We start from the raw sequence: 19,454 nt of genomic DNA, 5'->3' as shown, positions 1-19,454 counted from the left end.
TGCATTTGAAGCAAGAGTAATGAACCAGGAGGTGAATAAGGAAAACAACTGAGTTTATTAATTAGCAATTAACTGAACAGGGTCTACCAGAGTTCTACAGAACTCCATAACTAAAATATCCCCCCCCCTCACTTCCTTTGCACTCTGGATTATCAAGTGATAATACAATTTGAATATGAATACTTTCTGAATCAAAATAATAGATTGAAAGTAATTACAAAATGAAAAGTGACAGTCAAATTGTGAGATATTGTACTGTCCGTTTGAATTTATTAGCAATATTCACACACTAGCAGTAGTTCATTTTGTTTCTGTCCATGGGTTTTGTTCTCTCTCTTTATATGCTACCATGTCTAGGCTGCTATGCTCCTCTGCATTTCATATCTGAACTGCATTTGTTAGAAAAACCATAGGAGAAAATTCAGATTGCATTTGCCAATACCACAACGAGCTCCCAGCTGGTTTCTATGCCCCTGTTATTCCCATGAGATTATGTGTGAATCAGACAAACCCAAGCCATAAAGCAAGGAGAGCTATGAGCTGCAGTAGGGCAGTGAGAGACCCAGACCTTCATTGCCCCTACATACCAGTGGATTTGCAATCAGACTTTGGTCATGTTTTACCCATGCATAGTATTTCTGCCAAAAACAAACAGACAAACCAAACCAAACACTCCATCATGAACCACATTTCAAACTGAACTTGAAGGGCTTTGTACAGCGCTGCTTCCCACATTTTTTTAAAAATGTTGGGCCAAATTCATCCCTAGTGCAAGGCTGCAGAAGCCAAGGAAATTACACAATGGATAAAACCAATTCATTATCTTATATGGCTCTGGTTTCTTCACTCAGGATTTGATTAAACCCCATTAGAATAAATGAGAGTAATTCACAACTTATTGAGTCTGGGCTTTGTTGTTGTTTTGCTACTGAGGTGAGGTCTATGCTTTAAATGGTGTGATTTTCAAAAACACTCAAACATTGGCCCATTCTACCATTGCTTTCCTGGAAGTTTTATCATTCAGTGGGAGGGGAGTTAGGTCACAACACTGAGTGCTTTTGAAAATCCTACCCACAGTCTGCAGCACTCTCTCTCCCGCACTTCCTTAGCACTGGCCTTTTCAGAAAAATAAAATAAAACATATTAAAAAGAAAGCTGGCATTTCAGTCTCCAGAGTTCTCCACTCAGCCATTGTGCCAAAAGCCATTTACCATTGCCAGGACTACTGTGTGAAACAAGTGCACCTTCTTCTGTAGTCAGGATTTCTGCCACAGCTTCTGTGCCCCCTAGTGCCCCTTAAAGAACTTCTGAAAAAGAGCGAACTGCTATTAAATGCCTGTTTCAAAAAAGCCTATTAAATAAACACAAAAGCGACAGTCCCTCCCCATTCTCCTGATCCCAGTGTTTCCATGTGCCAAGGACTATACTGCTGTTTTGTGGGGAGGTGATAACTTTCAGTTCATTTTCACTTAGTTAGTAAAAGCAAAAGGCATTGCTGGGTTAATAATACAGTTATCAGTTTGGGAGAACGGGGAGAAAACAACAGTAAGAAAAATGATGAAATATTGCCCTTCCTAAAATGAGAAGCTGGCCTTCCAAAAATCAATTGCAAAAAGTTGCTTTATAAATCTTCTTCAGTTGTCTACGCCGAGCATGAGATGTGGATGTCAGAAGCAGTGGTGAAAGAGATTAAATAGGTTTACACTGACTTTGTGGAACAAATGTAATGGATTCCAAAGATTGCTATTTAGGACTCTGCTTACTAGAGTTGATACATACGAAACAGCAACCTCAGAGTGAGTGCTGCGATCTGTTCCTTCTATGTCCCAAATTTTGCTTTCCATAGGACAAGAAGTAAGGTCCCAATAATTTTAAAGGCAACCCATCCTGATTTATGTCTGTACATTATTACATATTCCATATCTTGCCTTTCCCCCCAACTTTCTCTAGCCTCATGGATCCACATAAAGATCAAACACTTAGGGTGTTGTTTTCATATATCATTTGGTCCCACCTACCAGTCCCACTCTTTTCCATTATGAAAATGAGTGCCACAAGCATAAATAATATATTACTTGGAATTCAAAATTCAGCAGAGGTGGTTAACCTCTGTATGTCTCAGTTTACTCATTTGTGAAACTAAAATTAACATAATACTGGCCTACCTTACAGGGATGTTGTCAGGATTCACTAAATAATATTTATATAATGATCTGAACATAAAAGTGCAGTGGGATTAATTCTGCTTTCAGTAGTAACTCTGGATTTACACTGATGCAAAAGAGTAGAATTTGGCACATACTATATGTATTATTTTCATATTGGCTTAGGGGAAATAGATTAATCACATAAGTGAGCAGCAGTATGGTTCATCAGAATTTCAGGTGCAACCTTATCTCCTTCTTTATTAGTCCTACTGTATATGTGTGGACAATGCTGAGCACAACATGGGTACTACTGGAATGTGGACACTAAACAACAAAAATGATCTGCACCTTTGCTTATGTGACATGCCTTCTTTGAAGGGATGATATTATGAGGAGTCACCAGACTGTTGAGAGTCATTTATGTACTATTATAAATTCAACTGAATGCTTAGTTAGCTCTTGGAAGAAATGCTGTGTTAATTGTGATGCAATTATTTTTAGAAGCTGTTGTTTCAACATGAGGAAAGTTGGTTCACTGCCTGAGTCTTCCTGATTAGAATCATTCTTAGCTGCCTATAAGAAAAACTCAGACAAACAAAACAACACATAGTGTTTAAAAATAAAATAAATGAGAAGGCTTTTTTTTACTGTATGTTCAGTCTACTGTTTTAGCTGCTGAGCTCTTTTCTAAGCATTAAACCTGAAATTTTGTGAGCAGCTGCTGCTGTTAAAGAGTCCCTACTACAATGTGTACTATCCAGTCTTGGGCACTGTAGCAACTGTCCCAACACAGATCTCCCCTTTCTTGCAGAGTTCTGCTCTTAAACCGACAGCTTGAAATGGAGCATAGGGGTAGATATGAACATATATTTTGTACATATTTATTCATTTTTTAAGGGGGGAGGGCCGTGCTCCATGTAAGCACCCAACTGTCAGAACCTCCATTTCAAAAGCACCATGGAATTGACCTCTGCATCGGCCTGGCACGCAGGTCAGTTAGCAGAGCAACCATCTGAGGGTTGTGGCCAACCCATTAAAAAAATCATCAGTCAGGGCCCCAAGTCATGAAACTTGCTTTAGAATTATGTGATTTTTAACAATAATAAATGGGGGGGGGTCTTGTTTGTTTTTTGAGTCTTTAGGGTTCACATTTTCAAGCTTTTCTCTGTAAAGGCTAGAAACTTCAAGTGAAATCCTAGCTCCACTGATGTCATCATGGATCTTATTGTTGACTTCAGTGGAGCTCTTCCTTTTATAAACAAATGCTGAAACTGTCACATAACAGTGTAACTCCAGGAGCTTTAGAAAAAAGCACCAAATATTTGGAGACTCAGAATAGAATTGTAAGAACTGGCAACACTGCAAATTTAAAATATAATGGGCCATTGATGGTAAACAATTTAAACAGATTGTGTCAGCCTCTGCTAAATTACAAAGTAAGTCCACCCCTGAACCAGAATAGACCTTAACATGCCTTGTTCACTTAAGAGATCTGTGAGAGGGGAAGCATAGATCTGTTTCCATATAAGACACCTTGGCCCTGATTCAGGAAAGCATTTAAGCATATACTTAAAAAAAATCCCTGAATTGGTATGGTTTCCTGAATTGGGGTCCTTGTGAGAAATAAAATTAATGATAATAGATAGTGCAATTATGCATTGCAGAATACCCATGCCTCTAGTGAAGTGAGAGGAGCAAGTAACCCTGATAATTAAAACACAGTGCACCAGGGCTTATGGACATTTTTGCACCCAAGCAAGTTCCCCCAATACAGAAATTTATTTAGCTATTTGATAGGCTTTTCTAAAACAGGCATTTAATAGCAGTTGCTCTTTTTCAGTAGTTCTTTAGGGGGCATTAGGGGCACCGACACTGGCAGAAATCCTGAATATAGAAGGCAGCACACTTGTTTCACACAGTAGTGCTGGCAATGGTAAATGGATTTTGGCACAGTGGCTGAGTGAAGAACTCTGGAGACTGAAATGCCAGCTTTCTTTTTACTATGTTTTATTGTATATGTATTTGATAACATAGTGTTAATTGCTTTTTATTAAGTATCTTTCCTTGAGGATGTGAAATACAGGATATTTCATAAAAGCAATACCAGCAAAATACTCATCAAAAATCCAGGGCACAAATTCCAATTTGGGATTAAAAACTGAACAACATGTTAGCTGACCAAATGCATATAGATTCCCAATCTTCATTTCCATTCCAATAATGCTACATTTAAATGCACCTTCAGTATCCCATTTAGGAATTTACAAAATTGTACAGCATAAACTATAGCTCAGCATGCATATTCTTTCATCAACATATAAACTTTAGGAGTCCATTCTCCCTTTGATGGGTGTATAATTCCTATTTGTATTCATTTACATGCATGCCCATTAAGAAAAGAAGAGGTCTACCTTGTATGTGAAATGTACCCAACTATCCGATTTTATCTTATATTGTATCTATGGGACATTTAGCACCCTAAATAATAATCATGTTAGTACCAGATCTATGAAGCTATGGTATGGTGATGCTTTAGTAATTTGTTTGGGTGAGGGATTTGTCTCCAAGGCTTCAGTCCACAGAGAAAAATGTCTTTTAAACAGGACATTTACCCTCAGCAGAAACAAAAACCCAGGATTAAAAAAAAATAGAAAATTAAAGAGGAGAGATGCAGATTGAGATAATTATTAGCATTTGATATCAACATAGTATTAATAAGTGAATAATAGTAGCTTTGAAATATCATTTACAAAAAAAAGAGTAGCAGAAAAGACTCACTTACTTCTGTAATCTGCCACATATTTCATTACTTCAGATCACTGGGTGACAAGGTTTGCTGTTCATATTAGCCTCTGATATGTCTAGATAACCTTGTTTGTCATTAAAAACTGCAGTATGACAAAAATGGTCTCTTTATCAAGGGCTGATTTTTTAAAGGCGTTAATAAAACCAGACTCCCCCACCCCTTCCAGTAATCAGTCAGGGTGAGTGTAACTTCAAAGGAAGATGTGTTTAAAATTTTTAGTAACAATTTGAGAGTCTTAATGATAATAATTACTTGCATGATCTTTTCAGTAAAGAATTAATCTATTCATCTGCATTTGAGCAATTCACATGGCTCTAACTGCAAGGCAAGCAAATTTTTAGAAATAAATTGAGGGGCTCATTCATCAAGTTCCTAATCACTTCTTTTCCTTAAAAGTGCTTGGCGTGCTGTGTGAACTGTGAAGTACACAGCCCAAGGTTCATTTTATTATTTCCAGTGGGTTCACCAAAAGTCACCAACCTTGTATTAAAAATGAAAAAAAAAGAGGAAACTTTATTGCACTGAGTTATCTTTCACTTATAATATCTTCACTTCTTTTAACTGTTCATGTTGCATTACTTCCCTGCCACAACTGAGAAAGCAACCAGTTCAGAACTAAAAGTGTATACCTCCCTGCCACAGGAATGTAGAAAAGGAAACTGGACATTAGTTGGAGCTCTTTCCCTTCTATGTTTCTCAATCAAGTTCGGATAATTTCAAGCCCCACTGCAGTGAGATGTCTGTGCCAGGTCCTGCCTCCATATCATCTCAGCTACTGGCCTCGGAACAGCCAATACTTTCCCAGCTGATGCTGCAAACACAATGACAGATGGCTCACTCAGATCTGTTTTTCTGTGCTCCCTTTCAGATTGTTTTGGCACTACTGGCCGGCATTTCAGGTTGTCTGGTAATAAATTAAACCTTAAAAATGGTTATGGCATGGCCAAATGCAATTCACAATGCCGTGTTTCAAGCGGTTTCTTCTCCAAAGCTGCTATGTCTGGGTATCAGCATGCAAATTACCTGATGGAAAATCTGCAATGACAGGAGAAGCCACAAGCTTGCTTTACATTAATTTTAATCTCAGACCAGCTATACCAGCAAGGGGCACAACCAAAGTAAGGGAATGAGAAGGGGTTTGTTGCCAGGTGGTGTGTAGGATAATTTTAGCAGCTGATGGAGAGGTTTTCCCCTTGGGTAACAGGAGGGAAGGAGTTTGGGTGTGGTTGTTTGTCATTAGTGGTGCAGGAAGGTTTGGTAACTACGGAGCTTGGAACACTGATCATTAAATGGTGCTTGCTTTTTGGGGAATCCCAGTAGGGTTTGGCCCATTGTTACTAGAGACTCAGAACTTTTAGAGATTCTGGTTAAGTCTGCAGTTTTTAAAAAAAGATTGGTCAAGGTCTAAACCATAAATAGAGGAGAAAAAAGGAGAATTTTGCTCCCTGGTCCTCCTCCCATCTCTTACACTGGGAGTGGTTTCTATTTCCCCCCTTCACTGATGTGCACTTTTATTATTAATTATGGTTCTATGTTATAGGGTTTAATTTAAAGGGGAATTACAATGATAATGAAGGCGGGATTTATTTGTGTGTGTGTGTGTGCACAAGTGATGTGTGTGTGTGTGTATGGAGTGATTTAGTGCTCATTACAGAGTGAAACCAATAACACCAGTTAGGTTTCTTCACATGAGTCTATGATTGTGACCTTCGACCCTGATCAGTAACATTCTTGCAGTTCCAGTCCCAGGCCCCACTGGAGTGAGTGAGTGATATTTTGTTTGTGTCTGTGTGTGCACGTGCGTGTGTGTATGACATTTGACATGTGGAGGCGGTGGAACAGTAACAGTAACAGTTTGATAACCCTAAGTCCACTCTCTCTTTTTTTTCCATTTCATTTTTTTTTTAATTGAATTTTCTGTGTTATTGCCAGCATGATCATCATTTTCTTTCCATTCCACTCCTCCTCAAGGTTATTTACTTTTATTTGTTTTCCTTGTGAACTACTTACATTTTAAAAAACATATTTTTAATTCTCTGAGCCAGGATGACCTATTTAGGTGCTATTTATTATATTTATTATATTTGTTCATTTATTATATTTGGGGTCTTTTTGTTGCTGTTCCCAGATTTTTCCGGCCTTGCCTCACTCATCTTTTCCATATACCTATGACTTACTATTGTGAATAATAATGAATAAAATAGTTTTTTTGTGGTAAGTCAGTGTCAAGTGGTTAAGAGGTCTCTAACCCCAAAGTATTTATAAACTAGAGAGACAGCTGAAAACCCTTTACAAACATGACAGAAACAACACAGTGGGACGTGGCCAGGAGCACTCACTCACTTTACAGAAAAGTAGGTTATGGAAAATTTTTTTGAGTTAGAGGTGGAAAAAAATTGATCACTTCATTTAGACCAATGGTTCTCAATCTTTCCCCCTTTCATCTAGTTGGGATTTAGCCAGAACTCTTCTCTCATTTAATCAATTTAGGAATGTGGGAAGAGCAAGGTGGTTATGACCCCTTGACATTTGTTTGCAACCTCTCTGGGAGTCATGATCACCAGGCTGAGAACCTGATTTAGACTATCTACAGTTCTTTCTTTAATGCTTTCCGCAGACCAGTTTCAAATGTCTCAAACAATAGGACTTTGCTGTTTGTCATAGGAGACTGTTGAACACCTTGTCTTGTTTAGCTTGTATTATATAAATTAAGCTAACAGATTAAAGCAAGAGGTCAACTGATCTAATTAACCAACATAGGGGATTTGCACAGGTTTAACTAGATAGACTTAAAATTGATTGATTTAGTAAACCTGGTGAAATTTTTCTTGTATATACAAGGCCTCAACATGGTGAATGTCTTTCTGAATTATTTTTTTTTCTCTTTTAATTTAACCATTTTACTCCTGGTTAGCCTGCCTTTTAACCCTAATCAATAATTCCTCTTTGGAGAACCCATAAGGACAGACATGTCACTTAAAGTGTGCATGCAACTCATGGACCTTCAGTTGGGGATTTTTGTTAGCAGTATTCATTCGGTCCAAGCATGCGCCGTAGCTAGCCGCGTGCCTCATATCAAGGGTATATAGGGCTGTTAAGGATGAACCCCCCTCAGTTCCTTCTCTACTGCATAGTCCCTTGCAGATAAGACTGTGAAGCAGAAGGGAAGGCGGGTAGGTGGTGGAGCACCCATAGGTACACAGATCTTGCAGAACCTCAGTTACTGCACAAGGTGCGTAACTTCTTCTCCTTCAAGTAGTGTCTCTATAGGTGCTCCACTTGAGGTGACCCTTAAGCAGTACCCTCTAAAGGCAGTGGGAGCTTCAGAACCCAGTCTAGAACTGTTTCCAGAACTGCATCTGCTCTAAAAGCATGCACTAAGATGTAGTGTCTCGAGAAGGTGTGAACTGAAGCCCATATAGCATCTTTGTGGATTTCTGCTACAGAAACATCTTTCAATAGGACAACAGATGTGAACTGCGATCTAATAGACTGGGCTATAGCCTTAAGAGGCCACGACACATTAGCAGCTGCATAGCAGGAGAGAATGCAGCCAGAAACCTACTTAGAAAGGCTCTGGGTAAACACTTGCATCCCTTTAACTCTGCCTGTGATAGACACAAATAGCCTCAGAGAACTTGAAAAGGTTTAGACCTGTCCAAATAATATGATAGCATTCTCTTAACATCTAGGGTATGAAAGACAGCATCTTTCCTAGTCTGCTGAGGCTAAGGGTAGGAAACCAGCAGATGAATTGTCTGATTAATATGAAATTCCTAGATGACTTTAGGTAAAAACAGTGGGTGTGGTTACCCTTAAGGAAAGAAAGTATAAAGGGGGTCAGACATCAAACCGCCTAATTCACCAATTCTTTAAGCAGAGGTAATTGCCACTAAAAAGTCAGTTTTCATGGAAAGGTTTAAAGGTGTACAAGAGCTAGTGGCTCAAAGGGAGGTTTCATCAGAGAACTAGGTTCAAGTCCCAAGTTGGAACGGGCTCTTTGACACTTGGGATGTGGTTGGATAACACTTTGATGAATATGGAAGTTGAGCAGACACCTTCCACAGGAAAATGAAATGCTATGATGGTTGCCAGATGAACTTTACTGGATCTCAGAGAGACCTTGTTTTACAATGAAAAGATATTCTAGGACCTTCGATAAAGGAGAGTTGTCAAGAGATAGGCGATGGTGAGTGTACAGTGGTAAAATCTTTTCCATTTCTGAAGGTAGACACTCCTGGTGGATTCCTTTCTACTATTTAACAGGACTTCTTGACCATTTCGGGAACATGAGTGTTCTAACCCCAAGAGCTGCCCTGAGTCTTAGCCCTGGTATACATTAGGAGTTGAGGTCGAATTTAGCAGCATTAAATCAATTTAACCCTGTACCCGTCCATATGATGAAGCCCTTTTTTTCAACTTAAAGGGCTCTTAAAATCAATTTCCTTACTCCACCCCCGACAAGGGGATTAGAGCTGAAATCGGCCTTGCCGGATCGAATTTGGGGTACTGTGGACGCAATTAGACGGTATTGGCCTCCGGGAGTACAAATTGCTCCATTGTGACCGCTCTGGACAGCACTCTCAACTCAGATGCACTGGCCAGGTAGACAGGAAAAGGCCCATGAACTTTTGAATTTCATTTCCTGTTTGGCCACCGTGGCAAGCTGCAGGTGAGTGCAGAGCTCATCAGCAGAGGTGACCTGATGGAGTCCCAGGATCGCAAAAGAGCTCCAGCATGGACCAAACGGGAGGTATGGGATCTGATCGCTGTATGGGGAGAGGAATCTGTGCTATCAGAACTCCGTTCCAGTTTTCAAAATGCCAAAACATTTGTCAAAATCTCCCAGGGCATTAAGGACAGAGGCCATAACAGGGACACGAAGCAGTGCCGCGTGAAATTTAAGGAACAGAGGCAAATGGCCACTCTGGGTCACAGCCCAAAACATGCTGCTTCTATGATGCGCTGCATGCCATTCTAGGGGGTGCAGCCACCACTGCACCACCCGTGTTCTTTGACTCCTTGAATGGAGATGGAGGCAACATGGAAGCAGGTTTTGGGGACGAGGAAGATGATGATGATGAGGTTGTAGATAGCTCACAGCAAGCAAGTGGAGAAACCGATTTTTCCGACAGCCAGGAACTGTTTCTCACCCTGGACCCAACCAAGCCAGTACCCCCTGAACTCACCCAAGGCTGCTTCCTGGACCCGCCAGGCAGAGGAGGGACCTCTGGTGAGTGTACCTTTTTTAATAGTATACATGGTTTAAAAGCAAGTGTGTTTAATGATTAATTTGCCCTGGCATTCGCGGCCAGTATAGCTACTGGAAAAGTCTGTTAATGTGTCTGTGAATGGAGCGGAAATCCTCCAGGGACATCTCCGTAAAGCTCTCCTGGATGTACTCCCAAAGCCTTTGCAAAAGGTTTCTGGGGAGGGCAGCCTTATCCCGTCCACCATGGTAGGACACTTTACCACGCCAGGCCAGTAGCACATAGTCGGGAATCATTGCAGAACAAAGCATTGCAGCGTATGTTTGCTGGCATTCAAACAACATCTCTCTGTGTTATCTTCAGGAGAGTGAGATCATTCATGGTCACCTGGTTGAAATAGGGTGCTTTTCTTAAGGGGACATTCAGAGGTGGCCGTTCCTGCTGGGCTGTTTGCCTGTGGCTGAACAGAAATGTTCCCTGCTGTTAGCCACAGGGAGGGGGGAGCGGTTAGCCACATGGTGGGGGGAGGCAAAATGCGATCTTGGAACGAAAGCACATGTGCTATGTATGTAATGTTAACAACAAGGTTTACCGTGAAAGAGAGTGTACCCATTGTTCTATAAAATGTGTCTTTTTAAATACCACTGTCCCCTTTTTTTTCCTCCACCAGCTGCACGTGTTTCAAGGATCACAGGATCTTCTCCTTCCCAGAGGCTACTGAAGATTAGAAGGCAAAAAAATGCACTCACGATGAAATGTTCTCTGAGCTCATGCTGCCCTCCCACACTGACAGAGCACAGATGAATGCGTGGAGGCAGACAATGTCAAAGTGCAGGAAAGCACAAAATGACTGGGAGGAGAGGTGGCAGGCTGAAGAGAGGGCTGAAGCTGAAAGGTGGCGGCAGCTTGATGAGAGAAGGCAGGATTCAATGCTGAGGCTGCTGGAGGATCAAACTAATATGCTCCAGCATATGGTTGAGCTGCAGGAAAGGCAGCTGGAGCACAGACCACCGCTACAGCCCCTGTGTAACCAACCACCCTCCTCCCCAAGTTCCATAGCCTCCTCACCCAGATGCCCAAGAATTCGGCGGGGGGGAGGGGGACCTTCCGGCCACCCAGCCACTCCACCCCAGAGGGCTGCCCAAGCAACAGAAGGCTGGCATTCAGTAAGTATTAAAGTTTTAAACTTTTAAAGTGCTGTGTGGCCTCGTCCTTCCCTCCTCCACCATCCCTCCCGGTGCTTCCCTCCTCCACCACCGCTCCTGGGCTACCTTGGCAGTTATCCCCCTATTTGTGTGATGAATTAATAAAGAATGCATGAATGTGAAGCAACAATGACTTTATTGCCTCTGCAAGCCGTGATTGAAGGGAGGAGAGGAGGGTGGCTAGCTTACAGGGAAGTAGAGTGAACCAAGGGGTGGGGGGCTTCATCAAGAAGAAACAAACAGAACTTTCACACCGTAGCCTGGCCAGTCATGAAACTGGTTTTTAAAGCTTCTCTAATGTGCACTGCACCCTCCTGTGCTCTTCTAACCGCCCTGGTGTCTGAGCATAACCAACGGCCAGGCAATTTGCCTCAACCTCCCACCCCACCATAAACGTCTCCCCCTTACTCTCATAGATATTGTGGATCGCACAGCAAGCAGTAATAACAATGGGAATATTGGTTTCGCTGAGGTCTAATCGAGTCAGTAAACTGCGCCAGTGGGCTTTTAAACATCCAAATGCACATTCTACCACCATTCTGCACTTGCTCAGCCTGTAGTTGAACAGCTCCTGACTACTGTCCAGGCTGCCTGTATATGGCTTCATGAGCCATGGCATTAAGGGGTAGGCTGGATCCCCAAGGATAACTATAGGCATTTCAGCATCCCCAATGGTTATTTTCTGGTCTGAGAGGAAAGTCCCTTCCTGCAGCTTTTGAAACAGACCAGAGTTCCTGAAGCTGCGAGCGTCATGTACCTTTCCCGGCCATCCCACGTTGATGTTGGTGAAATGTCCCTTGTGATCCACCAGTGCTTGCAGCACTATTGAAAAGTACCCCTTGCGGTTTATGTACTCACCGGCTTGGTGCTCCGGTGCCAAGATAGGGATATGCATTCCGTCTATTGCCCCACCACAGTTAGGGAATCCCATTGCAGCAAAGCCATCCACTATGATCTGCACATTTACCAGGGTCACTACCCTTGATATCAGCAGATCTTTGATTGCGTTGGCTACTTGCATCACAGCAGCCCCCACAGTAGATTTGCCCACTCCAAATTGATTCCCGACTGACCGGTAGCTGTCTGGTGTTGCAAGCTTCCACAGGGCTATTGCCACTCGCTTCTCAACTGTGAGGGCTTTTCTCATCTTGGTATTCTGGTGCTTCAGGGGAAAAGCAGGCGAAAGCAAGTCACAAAGTTCCATGAAAGTGCCCTTACGAATGTGAAAGTTTTGCAGCCACTGGGAATCATCCCAGACCTGCAATACTATGTGGTCCACCAGTTTGTGCTTGTTTCCCGGGCCCAGAATCCTGCTCGGCAGAAGATGGTACAATAGGACTACTAGCCATCCTCATCTCCTGCCTGCTCGCCAGAAGATGGTACAATAGGACTGCCGGCAGGACTAAAGAGAATGACCTGGTCGAGTCACTCCTATTTTAGTCCCTGCTTCCATGTCTGCCCAGGTGCTCCTGACCGACCTTACCGAGGTGGCCAGGAGCACCTCGGACATGACGACAATGGTTATCAGGCCTATTGCACCATTTGCTGCCACAAGGCAATGGGTTGCTGCTGTGTAGCAATGCAGTACCGTGTCTGCCAGCACCCAGGAGACGTACGGTGACAGTGAGCTGAGCGGGCTCCATGCTTGCCGTGGTATGGCGTCTGTACAGGTAACTCAGGAAAAAAGGCGCGAAATGATTGTCTGCTGTTGCTTTCATGAAGGGAGGGAGGGCCTGATGACATGTACCCAGAATCACCTGCAACAATGTTTTTGCCCCATTAGGCATTGGGATCTCAACCCAGAATTCCAATGGGCGGCAGAGACTGCAGGAATTGTGGGATAGCTACCCACAGTGCAACACTCCGGAAGTCGACGCTAGCCTCTGTACTGTGGAAGCATTCTGCCGAGTTAATGCACTTAATGCACTTAGAGCTTTTTATGTGGGGACACACACAATCAACTATATAAAAACTATTTCTAAAAAAATGACTTCTAGAAATTCGAACTAATTTCGTAGTGTAGACATACCCCAGAGTATTCAGACAAATGTGGTGACAAATGTTCTCTGAATCCTGAGTGAGGGATATTGATGGCTGGCAGGAAGGCAAAGTCAATTTGTTAAGGATACGACACCAGTCTCAGCCAGGTTGGTAAATCAAGATTATCATGGATTTGTCTTGTATGATTTTGTTGAGAACGCTGAGGATTAGCAGCTTTGGAGGAAAGGCATATAAGAGACTTCTCGACCAAGATAGGAGAAAGATGTCCCCCATGGAATGGCGATCAAGACCTCCCCTTAAGCAGAATTTCACACATTTCCAATAGCAAACAAAATTTACTTGTGGAAAACCCCAGGTAAAGAATATCCATCTGATTATGTAACTGTTGAGTTCCTACTCATTATCTTGAGTGAAGTGCCTGCTGAGGTCATCGGCTATTGTGTTTTGGAGGCCAGGTAGATAAACTGCCGAGATAAGGATTTGGTGGGCTATGCACCAGTTTCATAACCTGATTATCTCTGATCAGAGGGAAGGGGAACTTGTTTTCTCTTATTGATTTATGTAGTACATACAGACCCTGTTGTCTATCATTATGCGGATGGATTAATCTTCTATCATAGGAAGGAGTGGTGGCAAACATATCTCAAGACCCTGAGTTTCAGAATGTTGCTAAGTAGGGCAGAGTCCTGGGTGGACCATCTTCCCTGAACAGTGCGGCCTTGAGTAGACCATCTACCCTGGATGGACCATCTTCCTTGGCTAGTGTGTCGCCACACCCTAGGAAGAATGCGCCTAAAACTATTGTGACAGTGAGAGGGGGATTGTTGAAGGGAACTCCTGAGCATACCTTGTCTGGATTCTTCCACCAGACCACAGAGGCTAGAACACAGTTGGGAACAGAGTATAGTTTGTTCAGACTGTTTCTGTCAGGGCTATAAACTGTCCTGAGCCAGGCTTGGAAACAGTGTACATGAAAGCGGGTGTGTAACATGACAAAGGTCCATGCCGACATGTGCCTGAGAAGCTGCAGGCTCAATCTGGCAGTAACCTGTGCGGTCATTTGGACTAGTGTTATTACGCATGCCAGAGTGGGAAATATGTCCTCTGGATCTGGATGGCATGGCATCAAGAGTGCCCCCTATAAACTCTATCTGCTATAGAGGTAAGAGGTAGGACTTTTCAACTGAAGGCAAAACATGTTAAATAGAAACATAGGCCCCCCCTCACCACTGTTTGAACTTTGATGTAAGAATGTCCTTTGAGAAGCCAGCTGTCAAGGCAGAGGAAGATGATTACTTCCCATTGGTGAAGCTGAGTGGTGACTACCAACACAACTTTTGTATACACCAAGGGGCAGTAGAGAGACTGAAAGAAAAGACTTGATATTGATAATGGTCCTGACCTATGACAAAGCATAGGAGTCTCTTGTGAGAAGGATGTAATGCAACATGGAAGTACGTGTCCTGAAGGCACAGAGTCGTGAAATAGTCTCCCAGATCCAGAGATGGAATTATATCTGTGAGTGTTACCATCTTGAATTTCTGTATGTGGACAAAGGTATTCAGCATCCTGACATCTAGAATTGGCCCTCACCTACTCTTCTTTTTGGGAACCAGGAAGTACGTGGGAGTAAAATCCAGTGTCTTTGTATTGACTATGAACTGGTTCCACAGGCCCTAAGTGGAGCAGGGGCGTAGCTACGGATGGGCCTGTCTGGGCTATGGTCCACTCACTTAGCATCCAGGCCTATCACCCATTCCTGGCTCTGCTCCAGTCCCAGTGCTAAACCCGCTGAGACCTGGAGGATGCCGCATGCCGTGTGTACATGCCCCCAGCCCGACTGGAGGGGGAGGGACAGCAGCAGCACAGCAGAAGAGCACCTGGTGAGTGCACCCCCAGTAGGCAGAGGGCAGGCGGGGCTCATTAAAAAACATAGGTCTACTGGAAGGGCCTCAGGGAGCTGGGCCTGGTGTGGGACGGTGTGATGGGGATGGGTGCCGGGCACTGTTCCCTCTAAGCTGTGTGCGTGTGCACACAAATCCTAAACCCCGCGCGCACAGTGAAACACCACACACATAAAAATTTGCACAGAAGAAATTTTTTGCACACATGGCCTATCAAAAATTAGAGGGAACATTGGTGCCGGGAACCGTGCATGCTAGAGAGCAGCATCTCCTCCCGGAACTGGGTGGCCACACGGAGCCCATCACCCCCTGCAAGGCTGGCTAGAATGGAGGGGGTGGGTGGAGGTGGGCCCCCTAATCCCTCCTGTACCCCTCCCCCTGTGATTGCCTGCCCGCCCACCCAAAGTAGGGGCCCACCCAAATGTCCCATGCTAGCTATGCGACTAAAGTGGAGCAGGGAGAGAACATCTGGTCTCAGGAGAGGCTCATGAGATGGGTCCCTGAAAAGGGATGAGAAAGAAGGATGGGAGGTAAGAATGAAAATGAATGAAGTAGCCCTGTGTTATAGCCTCAAATACCCATCTATCAGAGGTAACCTGCTCCTATGAGGTAAAGGAATGGGAGATGATGGGAGGGGCAGGATGGAACAGCATCAAATCTAGATATTGGGAGTGTTTGTGGCCCTCAACCGAGGCATCAATATGAGTAGAGGAAGGCTACTGTTTTGATCCAGGTACATTGATGGAGAACTTTTCCCTGTGCATTATAGGTTACTTTTTAGGTAGCTCCTGCACCCTATGGTAGGTGGGAAAGTGGGCTGGGAGGGCTCTCTGAGCTGGCTAAGACTGACTAAATCTCCTCTTACTTGCACGTGTATATGTGTTCAGCAAATGCAGGGTTGCCCTAGCATCTTTCAGTGAACGTAGGGAGTTATTGGTCGATTCACTGAATAATTTGAGACCATCAAAGGGTAGGTCTTCTATGGTTTGCTGGATATCATGTGGAAATCCTCAGGACTGCAGCCATGAGGCTCAATGCATGACTACAGTTGTGAGATGGAGTGGGTTGCTGAGTCAGCATTATTGAGAGAAGCTTGCAAAGTTGTCCTTGCAAGATGCTGTCCCTCTGTGATGAGGGATTAAAATAATCCCCACTGTTCTTGTGGGAGCTGTTCAATAAAGGAATTAGATTCTGAATAGTGAATGTGGTTATATTTTGCCAAAATCACCTGGTAATTAGCAATTCTGAACTGGAGGATAGCAGATGAGTAACTTTTGTAAGCAAAGACATCTAAGAATTTTTGGCTTTTATCATGTGGTTTAGCTTTGGAACGGTGTTGTTTGCTGAGTTCCTTTACTGAATCCACAACTAAGGAGTTAGGGGCAGGAAACTGCAAGCATTATGACTGCTCTGTCTCTGGCCAGGGCAGTTGAGAAGGAACTGAGGGTGGTTCATCCATAGCAGTCCTACATAACATTGGTATGGATAATGAGGATAGCAAGGGCGCATGTGCTTACCAAATGAGCACTGCTGCCAAAAATCTCCAGTTGAAAGTACTGTACATGCACACCACAGTTGGTACACCCATAGGGACGTGACTCAAAGAAGTATATTAATATGGAACACGTTACTAATAGGGAAATAGTGCAGGGATGCCCTTCAATTTTGCCTCACCTCTGAAACAGCAAGAAAAATGATTCCCTCACTCTGTTTCCCCTCTGAATTAGACTACAGAGAACTTAAAAAACAGGGTGGGGGGTTAGTTTGGATAGCCAAGGACACTGAGGTTCAAGGCAGTCAGTCAGCCCATTGCTAGTTTACATTCTGACTCAGAAGGAAGAAAGCTGCACAGGACTGTAGTTTCTGCCAGAAATAAAAAATTGTTACAATAACTTTTCCCTTGGGTTATATTTGATCTTCTAGATGTTCTGCAAATCCCTAATCTTAGTTTGGGCAAAATACATCATATTTTAATACACTATATCTCAAGGTTTTAGAGGTTTTTTTTTGGTTAACAGGATAGCAGAGCAGGGACCTCAACTAAAACAGAACAGTTATTCAAGGTGAAACGATGCTTGAGGACAGCATCACAGCTCAGAAAAAACAACAACAAAACAATTGCACTGTCAGCTGCACGACAAATCTGTGCTGCTGCCTACATCTCCTCTCAAGGAGCAAAACGCATTTGTAACTATGGAGCCTGCATATGCACATCCAATTAGCCTTACAAACTCCCGATGAATGTGAAATTTGTGATTACTGCTATTGTTCAGATCTTAATAAAATGTTATGGAAATGGAAAGACATTTTAATTGCTGCAACTGTGATTTCATTCACACTCTCCATCTTCTTCCAGACATTGTTTTTCACTCGCAGCACTATAACCATTTGTTTCCTTTAACAAGTCAAAATTTGAAAATCCAGATCACCGTTGAAGGAGTATCTTAAAGAGGCAATAAAGAAACATGCTTATGGGTAGGGCCCTACCAAATCCATGGCCATGAAAAACACGTCACGGACTGTGAAATCTGGTCTTGCCCATGAAATCTGGTCTTGTGTGCGCTTTTACCCTATACCATACAGATTTTACGGGGGAGACCAACGTTTCTCAAATTGGGGATCCTGACCCCAAAGGGAGTTGCGGGGGGGGTGGCGGGGTCACAAGGTTATTTTAGGGGGGTCACGGTATTGCCACCCTTACGTCTGTGCTGCCTTCAGAGCTGGGCAGCCAGAGAGCGGTGGCTGTTGGCCGGCACCCAGCTCTGAAGGCAGCGCCCTGCCAGCCGCAGTGCAGAACGGTGACAATACCATACCATGCCACCCTTATTGCTGTGCTGCTGGTGGTGGTGGCTCTGCCTTCAGAGCTGGGCTCCTGGCCAGTAACCACCGCTCTCCAGATGCCCAGCTCTGCAGGCAGCACTGCTACCAGCAGCGGTGCAGAAGTAAGGGTAGCAGTACCGCAACCCCCCCACGATAACTTTGTGACTACCCCACAACTCCTTTTTGGGTCAGGATCTCTGCAGTTACAACACTGAAATTTCAGATTTAAAAAGCTGAAATCATGAAATTTAAGATTTTAAGAATCCTATGACCGTGAAATTGACCAAAATGGACCATGGATTTGGTAGGGCTCTACTTATGGGTCTCCCTGCCTGGTAGAGCTGATCTCAAAATAAATTCAAAACATGCTATTTATACCTATATATTAATTGCTTAACAGTCAGAGACACCTAAACATTGGTTTGAGGTCTGAGAGTTGTATTCTCACCCCCAAAATTGGAAGTTTATATTTTCTCTCTATAAAAAAAGACACAAAGTACTTACTGGAGTCTAGCTGATTCCTTCAGCTACAATCTTACCTTGTACTGGTGTACTTCCTTCCCACGAATCAGAGCCATCCAAACTTCAGCAGGTACAAAATGCTGATTCAGATAAGACACTTCAGATGAAACAAGCCTTAGAGAATCTCACCTTAAATTAATGGTGAAGCTGAAAGGAAATATTTGCACATTGCAATTTATACTTCTTATCCTTATGGCTATAACAAAAAAAGGCAGATGTGGGCCTAGATTCTTTAAAGCTGGTGCAGGGAGAAGGACCGTTTGCTCCTGTCTATTAAAGTATATAGGTTAAATCCTAATTTTGGGGTCCAGGGGAATGAGGTAGCAACTCTCCCGGTTGACCAACAGGTACATTCCTGTAGATTTAAAGCAAAAAGGCAGTAATTAGTACTTAACAATAACAATTGTTTGTAAGTTTATCCATGCATTTCTGCGGGCTAGGACTGGCATACATCTGTGAGGGGAGGGTGTCATAATTCATATCAATCATATTAGGCCTCTCCCCGAACTCTGTCTGGGATCTGAGGGGTATTGTACCACTATCTCCTCCCTGCATTAGGGAGTAACCATGAGGCCTTTCTCAGCGCTTCATGTGTCTATAAACTCGCAATAAGGACACCCAATTACATTCGGAGTTATGCCGACTCTGTTTACTGACTTGAAACACATAAGGGTATCTGTTTACCCCAGCTTTCTCTTAGCCATGTATTGTTCTCTGTTAGCCAGCTCCCATGGCCCAGGCCAAGCTGTGGACTCCGGGCCTATATGAAAAGTTCTTAGCAGAAACTATAGTTAAGATCTTACATCCATAGCAAATGGATTTTGGCCCTTCATTGACCT

This window comes from Lepidochelys olivacea (genome assembly GCF_965140295.1).
Source record: "Lepidochelys olivacea isolate rLepOli2 genome assembly, chromosome: 4".
Lineage (NCBI taxonomy): Eukaryota > Metazoa > Chordata > Testudines > Cheloniidae > Lepidochelys > Lepidochelys olivacea.
This window is presented reverse-complemented; position numbering follows the sequence as displayed.